The following is a 9208-nucleotide window of genomic DNA, read 5'->3' as shown; positions in this document are numbered from 1 at the left end:
GGGGTTGAGTAGTAGTTGTCCGTATCAGGAGCATGAGGACGATAAGTCAAAGAGAAAGGAAGTATCCTTGGATTGTGTGTTATCTTGGGTCCCAGTAATATCAGACGGTCATAGTGAAATAACAGTGTTATGTAACGTGGTACGTGGTGATGAGAAGATTGATCGGATCCATAATTAAGTATTCCAATCGCTCGTGCAAAAATAACGAATTTCAGTTACGTCGATTTTGAGTCGAGAGAGTATGCCTTTCGGCGTTCAAGTAGAAATATTTCCATATTTAAGTTCCATCTGGCGTTATACGAATTTAGCTAGTAATGTTGGTGTGAAAAATCACGCTTAAGGTCCGGGCACGGAGAGGTTTAAATTTCCGACTTAATGAGTTATCGAGGGTAAAGGACGAGCATCACGAGAAAAAGTCGGAAATGAACTTTCGGTAGGGATCTAAGATTTTACGAACACAAGTCAGAGTTGTGAGGGTTTCCCGATTACGTGTGGCTTCGATTGCGAGATTTATTGTAATACCCTGACCACTAACAACATGGTCTAGAAATTGGACTTTGTTTAACCAAAGTTCACACTTGGAGATTTTGGTATAGAGTTGCTCTTTCCTCAAGAGTTCGAGCGTAAGACAAAGATGTTGTTCGTTTTCCTTCTTTACTTAAATAAGTTAAGATGTCATCTATAAATACGATAACAGATTAGTCTATATGAATTTGCATACGCGGTTCAAGAGGTTTATGGATACGGGCGAGCCCTAAATAAATCAAGCGGTACTAAGAGGGATTTACAACTAACGTTGCGAGTTCGGAAAGTGGCTTAGGAGACATCGTCTCACTTAACCCCCAATTGATGATAACCGGAATGGAGGTCGATTTGGAACATACGGGATTCGTGCAAATAATCATGAGGTCATGGATGTGAGGGAGAGGGTATCGGTTTCCAACCGAAAATTACTCAGTTCGCAATAATCTATACAAGATGATGGGGAAACATTTTTTTTTTTTTTTTTTTTTTTTTTTTTTTAACGAATAGGTTCCGAGCTCCCTAGTTCTATATGTGTCAAGTCAAAAGTCTTAACGTATTTCCTCCAATAAAATTTATAGGCACACAATATTTTTCCGTCGGTCACTTAAATCGTCTAAGTAGTATCTGGGGGAAAGAGGTGGAATATAAAGAGCATGAGTCAAATCCTTGGTTATAAAACGTCTAGCGGTAATCGAATCGAACAAGTATGAAATATACGGTTTGTTGTGAAGAAACGTACCCGTTACTAGTCCATCGTCGTTCCGGGCATCCTTGGTGTCGATGTCGAAGGTTCAACGGCGTGCGTTGGGGTTGATTTTCTTATTTGGGCACACATTCCTAAAATGACCCAGTTGGCCACATTCGAAGCAAGCATCCGTTCTGTGTGCGTTGGGCATCTTTCGAGCGACGGGTCCTTGGCGCCGGTGGCGAAACCTGCCACATCCTTCAAAGTGATGCTTGTGGCATTCGTCACAAAAAGGCAGTTTTCCGGCATAGCCTTTCTTGTCGTTGGAGGTAAAAGGCTTCTTGGCGGGGTTGTTGTTATTGTTGTGGTTGCTTGATTGAGAGGCTTCCCATGTTCTTTTGTTGTTACTCGGGTGGTTCTCGACCATTGGTGCCGGTGCTTCCATTTCATTCACCGTTTCTAAGGCTTGGCGGGCCATTGTTAAAGTCTCTTGTAGGTTAGTGGGTTGAGATGTCATTACCTTGTGTTGAATGCTCTTAGGGAGGCCATCCATGTAAAGTTCGACTCTTAGGGATTCGGGAGTCATGAGAATTGGACACATCGAGACTAGTTCGGTAAACCGTTGATTATAAGCCTTGAGGTCATTTCCGGCCGTTTTTAAATTCCTTAGACCCTGTTCGAGCCTTCGAGTCTCGTCGCGCGGGAAGTATTCGGTGATCATTCTTTCTCTTAATTCGGTCCAAGAGAGTGTGTGGGCTTCATCGCTTCCCACTAATTGTACATACGTGTTCCACCATGAGAGAGCAATACCGGTGAAAGTGAGGGTGGAAAACTTGACCTTATCTTGGTCTCGACAACCGCTTGTGTTAAAAACGGTCTCCATTTGTTCAAACCATCGGGTGAGAGTAACCGGTCCCCCGGTTCCATCGAAAGTGGGAGGATTGTACTTCATGAAGTTCTTGTAGGAGCAACCTTCGATTGAATTACCGGCTCCATGATTGTTGTTGTTAGAAAAGTGATCGGCCACGGCCGTACCCACGGCGGTGGTTATCATTCGTTGAAGAGCTTGTTCTAGAGTTTCGAGAGGAGTATTGTGTTGACCTTGGTGAGCCATTGTTCCTTCATGAGACAAGAATATCGTTGGTTAGTATTTTCAACAATACTAACCGTGGCATGGAATAAGGATAGAGAGAAAATTTTCCTTGACTCGCCTTAAATTCTCTATGTCATAATGTCGGAACGTCCATGTGAATCACCGTAATATAATCCCGGAAATTATATTACCCTGATTCTCATGTGCATTTAACATTACTTCATAAAGTCAAAGTGGCGCACCAACAAAATTTATCAACGTAAGATCAAGATCGAATACGAGTTAGATATGATAGAAGAGTTCGAGTATAAATGCACAATTAGTCAAATAATTCCTACTTCAGTCTATATGCCGGTTGTAGTCTAGATTCACCTATGTACCCTATGACTCGGGGTGAACACAAATGAACTCTAAATCCCTACAACCAACGCTCTGATACCATCTGTAGCGACCCGACCAAATCGTCATTGACGGCGCCGTCTACTTAGGTCTCGTTACGTGGTCATAAGTCTTTAAAACAACGTTTGACCAAAAGATATGTCGCATTCATTTCAAATGTAAAGGTTGTTCAAGTTTACAAGAATAGTTCCACCACAAGTTACGATACATAGTTTTAAGTACAAATGAAACTTATGCGACACAATTTAAAAGTATCCAAAAGACGCTCCATGTATGCATATATACTCGACATCCAATGCAAGTATCAAAATAATGAGCGGAAGCATGTATCATGTATCGTTCAAGGACCTGAGAAAAACATAGAAATCTGTCAACGAAAACGTTGGTGAAATCATAGGTTTAAGTAAGTAAGTACAAGTGAACCACAAGATTTGCATCAATGAAATAATAGTAATACATTCCAAAAGTTTGTTTCACGAGCACCCAATTATCAAAGCTTAACATTCCTTCCATTGTATACCCCATCACTTAGTGCTAGAACAAACACTGATTCTCGAAAATATATTTCATCCGTAGACGGTAGCGAACCGTCAAAGATGAGGGTTGTCAACCCATATGGCCATATAACATAAGTTCTCGCTTACACCCGGCAAGTGTAACTAATGATAATCGAATTGAGGATTTTGTTCTAAACTCGTATGTAGAATGTTTGTTTTCCCGTTCTTGTGTTCACTTAGTTCAAAAGAATCGTTTATGTTTTCTCATCCCAATATAAGTTCAAAAAGAGTAAAAGTGGGACTATGATCTCACCTTGAGTGCAAGAGTTAATAAAGTACTTCAACAAGTAGACGCGTGCAAAGACAAAGCTAGTCTTGACCTAAACATATAGGTTGTATCAATAACGGTAAACACGATAGGTCAAAGATGTTCAATTAGTCCTATGGCTCGTTAAGACTCGATCATAATAGCATGTGAATCATATTGTCATGTTTCATGCAAGGTACAAGTATAAAAGCATGTTAGAACGATTGCACAAATATTTGGTTAAGTTTGATTAAAAGTCAAACTTTGGTCGGTCAAAGTCAACGAAAGTCAACACGTTCGGGTCGGGTTCCGAACTATTTTTCTGAGGTTTTTAATCATATATGAACATGTTAGAACAAGTTTCATGTGAATCGGAGGTCCGTAGTATGCCAAACATTTTCCATAAAATGGACACCGGAGACAGAAGCTGGGCACGGCTTATGCCGCGCCGCGGCACCCTTCTGTCGCGCCGCGACAATAGGCGGGTGCTGGTGCCTGGTCTGTTTCACTTGTCCAACTTGATCCAAACTTCAAATAAGCATAAAACGCAAACCACAAACACTTAGGACTCGCACCTTATATCGTTGGAAAGCTCTTTTGACATAGAATGCAACTAAACACAATTTAACAATCAAAAACCTCATTGACAATAATCGAATTCTCGTCATGTGATCAATAAAATTCCATTTTCAAAGCTTCAAGTTCATCAATATGCATTTTAAGTTTCGGGAATCCAATTCACACATATGATATGTCGTTTCGAAGGTAATTAAGCATACATTACAACTAATCACTAACAATTAACATTCCATGGCATTCAAGCATCAAAAGTTCATGTCAAGAACTATCAAACCCTAGTCAAACATCACAAAATCAATATTCATGTTTTTGAAGTTTTCTTAATCAACCTACGCATCAAAATGAAGCTAGTGATACTAGTAACACAATTAAAACATGCACTTTAACAATCTAACAACATTAACTTATCCAAAATCAAGGATTAAGCACACCCATTTCAAGTTCATGCTAGTTACTCCAAAAACAACAAATCGAGCAAACCAAACATATATTCATGTTAGACTCGAGCCATAGACACTAACTAACACCATTTCAAATCAAAAACACGAATTTAGAGAAATCTAGAGTTTTAGAAATGTTACCCAAACGAGATGAAGTTGGTATCAAATTGTAGAGGATGAAGAGAGGATTCCAAATATGTAATCGGATTTGTTGTGAGCTTCCAAGATTGAATTTAGATGATGAATGAATGGAATGGGTTTGTGTGTGTGTTCTTGAGATGGAGAGAAAAGGGATGAGGGAGATGATGGAATGGATGAAATGGGTTGACTAGTTGACCTAGTCAACTAGTTTGCCCATTTGGCAACTCCGGTCCCTCGAGTTTCAAAGCGGGTGCGGGATTTAACCGATCGAATATTTTTAAAACGCAAGTTAACGAGAGATGTTATAATTAAATGACGGAATTATTATGAACGTTAGTCAACGGAAACTACGAATTTAAATAACGAAAGGTATTATTTAAAAGAAAAAGACGGTTGTTAAAATTAAATTTAACGGAAAAACGCGGGATGTTACAAATTTTTACTGATTTCTTGCAAATGAGGGCATTGCAAGATCTCAAGTGTGGGGAAGGGTTATAAATTCTTTCGGGTTTACACTTATTTTAATTGCCAAATTTTGTGAAAATTTGAAAAAATTTCAACTAAATGAATTCAAAATCATGTTTATACATATTTATGAACGATAAAACTAGGTGTTAATGCCGAAATTATTGTTACCTCGGAAAGGACATAAATTGAGAAACAACTAAAACGCTTGAATTTATTTATTAAGATATAAAAAGACGCATGAAAAAAGCCAAGTGTGGGGAGAATGTACCAAGTTATTCAATTAAAAACTATCTATCACATGTTTTTGTAAAGTTATTGCAGGTGCTTTTACTTTGGACTAAATTAACTGGTTTACCCGATTTACTGTAAGAAAGATGGATCTACACGATGAATCAATTCCATCATTAAAAGGAAGTAAAGTCTTCCGAAAAAGAAACGCGCTTCTTGATTTAGGTCATGAAGTTGTCGTCCAGACCAGCTGTAGGTTGACAAAAAATCTAGAAAAGTCATCTCTAAAATCAGCAGGAAATCCACGGACCTCAGCATCAAACAGGGTCGCCAAGTGGTCAGATTTATCCTAACCATGAGAAGGATTTATCTCGTACAATGGGGAGGCACCGTGCAAATTAGCTTGATAAGACTAATGAATCAGATCCCCAGAAAAGGATAATCTCCTTAAAGATTAAAAATCAGCTTTTAAGACTGATAATACTCAATCCTAGAGATTGACCTTAAAGATTGAGAATTCAAACTCATGGAATTCGATGATATCTAAACTCGAGCATGAACGAGAAAATATTTTGATCAAAAATACAAACCGATTTGTTTTCTGAAAAACCATTTTCAATGCGTTCATTACCATTGAACGTAAAATCCTAAGAAATTCACCTGGAATTCATTAGGTCACCTGAACCAAATCGGGTGTCAACCGTAAGAACGGTGGTTGCATAGCATGGTCGGAGACAGGACCTTGTGCCAGACCGAAAAATTATAGGATGATCTTTACTATCGCTCCTACCAAGGATAGTTCTAGCATCCGACACGTTAATAAGACCATAATCATCTGCATGTCACGGGACATTGCCTTAACAGTTTCTTGTTCATCGCTTTCCTTTACAACCGGACGGTAGTTTACCGAAAGGTAATATACGGAACAAGTAAACTGGATGTGTGCATTCCGATACCGGGATAGCAGTGGATTACACGAACCTAAAAGTTTTTAGCCAAAATATTGATCCACAAATATATTTTGCAACACCGATGATGGATCAAATCAGAAAACTTGTCTAGAGTAAAATCTAGCTTGAATTTTCAAAAGATCAAATGTTTTCATAAAGATCCAATTTCCTTAAGGATCTACATTTTCATAGTCATGTGGGACTGTAAACCGCCTTTCAAATGTGCACTTTGCTTTGGAAACCGAAAGTAAATCGGCTATTTGATTGCAAGTGTCGTTGTCCTAAACCCAAGGCAACTGTGGATGACACACCCACCTTTAACCATATCGTTACTATCATTGTTTATACCGCTCTATCAAAATCACTGATGTACAAAGTGTGAAGAATAAAGAAGTGATTCGTGTGATGTATTATATTATTTCAAGACTGTATTGCTTGAGGACAAGCAACGCTCAAGTGTGGAGATATTGATAAGGCTAAAAAGGAACATATATTTCATAGCAAAATCCCCCAAGAAAGATAAGATTTTAGTTGCAATTGTTCCATTTTCAAGTAATATTCGTTTATATTTAATAAGTGCGAAGACAAAAGGCGAAAACGAAGATTTGAAGACAAAAAGGTCCAAAATGCTCAAATGTACAAGATACAATTAAAAAGGTTCAAATTATTGACGAGGAACGTCTAAAAATGACAAAAGTACAAGTTACAAAACGCAAAGTACACGATATAAAATAGTACGCAAGGACGTTCGAAAATCCGGAACCGGGACATGAGTCAACTCTCAACGCTCGACGCAACGGTGTAAAAATTACAAGTCAACTATGCACAAGAATAAAATATAATATTTAAATAATTCATAATAAGAATAATATTAAATAATTAAAAGTTGTTAATTGAGCATAGTTAAGGGGTCATAAGTGAAAATTTCAATTCAAAATTCGGTCTATAAAAGAAACGAATTCTGATTGATTTTATCATCCCATTTTTCAATTCATAATTCAATCTATCTTTCTATCTCTCTGTAAACGTATAACATAAATAAATAATTTTAATTTTAATAATAATAATTTAGTTAAATGTAATGATTATTTACGGGTTTTAAGTCGGAACTCTGTCCGGGTAACGCTAAGCAATTAATCACCACTGTAAGCTATGTCTTCCCTTTTTAATTTAATGTTTAGTAGCTAAGCCGTTATTATGCTTATTTAAAACGAAGTAATCATGATGTTGGGCTAATTATTAAAATTGGGTAATTGGACTTTGTACCATAATTGGGGTTTGGACAAAAGAACGACACTTGTGGAAATTAGACTATGGGCTATTAATGGGCTTTATATTTGTTTAACTAAATGATAGTTTGTTAATGTTAATATAAAGATTTACAATTGGGCGTCCCTATAAATTACCATATACACTCGATCGGACACGATGGGCGGGGTATTTATATGTACGAATAATCGTTCATCTAACCGGACACGGGAATGGATTAATAGCCACTAGAATAATTAAAACAGGGGTGAAATTATGTACAAGGACACTTGGTATAATTGATAACAAAATATTAAAACCTTGGGTTACACTCAGTCGACATCCTGGTGTAATTACTAAACAAAGTATTAAAATCTTGTTACAGTTTAAGTCCCCAATTAGTTGGAATATTTAACTTCGGGTATAAGAATAATTTGACGAGGACACTCGCACTTTATATTTATGACTGATGGACTGTTATGGACAAAAACCAGACGGACATATTAAATAATCCAGGACAAAGGACAATTAACCCATGGGCATAAAACTAAAATCAACACGTCAAACATCATGATTGCGGAAGTTTAAATAAGCATAATTCTTTTATTTCATATTTAATTTCCTTTATTTTTAATTGCACTTCTAATTATCGCATTTTTATTGTTATTGTATTTAATTGCACTTTTAATTATCGTACTTTTTAATTATCGCAAGTTTATTTTATCGCACTTTTATTATTCGCAATTTCATTATCGTTATTTACTTTATGCTTTAATTTAAGTCTTGTATTTATTTTTAATATTTTACATTTGGTTTTAACTGCGACTAAAGTTTTAAAATCGACAAACCGGTCATTAAACGGTAAAAACCCCCCTTTATAATAATAATACTACTTATATTATATATTTTTGTAAAAATATAGTTTTATAAAAATATAGTGTTAAACTTCACTGCGTCCCTGTGGAACGAATCGGACTTACTAAAAACTACACTACAGTACGATTAGGTACACTGCCTATAAGTGTTGTAGCAAGGTTTAAGTATATCCACTCGATAAATAAATAAATAACTTGTGTAAAATTTTAACATATTTAAAAGTATTTTCTGCTAAAATTAATAACTATTTTATACCACTCCGCTACCACATCAAGAAGATAATGGGATCTCGACTTCACACCTTCATCCAGATCAGCGGGTTGTTCCATCAATCGAAAGTTAACCTTTCGAACATTGGCAGACTCGTTTACCACTTTCGAATATGTTACAGGTTGAGGTCTATTTGCCTCCACAGTCTTATCATTCACCTTAACAGGGAGAGGTGGGAACTCCTTTCCCATATCCCAGTTATCATTAGTCACATCTTGAGCAACTTCTCATGTTTTAGACATAAGATAATCTTCCCCATGTAAATAAACGTGTTAGCTTCCATTAACGGGTGGAACATAAGTTGTATACAACCCTGTCTTCTCCTCAACAACATCATTCACAAAAGGGTTTACCTCTTCAACAAGTATTGGCAACCCTGTAATCGGGTCCAACGTAGGAGATATATTGTTTTGCTCAGAATATGATTCTTGATTGACCGATGTATTCGAATCATCACTCTCATTCGTTTCCTCTTCTGCACCAATAGTCCTACTCCTTAAAA

Source organism: Rutidosis leptorrhynchoides, chromosome 9, assembly GCF_046630445.1.
Source record: "Rutidosis leptorrhynchoides isolate AG116_Rl617_1_P2 chromosome 9, CSIRO_AGI_Rlap_v1, whole genome shotgun sequence".
Classification (NCBI taxonomy): domain Eukaryota; kingdom Viridiplantae; phylum Streptophyta; class Magnoliopsida; order Asterales; family Asteraceae; genus Rutidosis; species Rutidosis leptorrhynchoides.
This window is presented reverse-complemented; position numbering follows the sequence as displayed.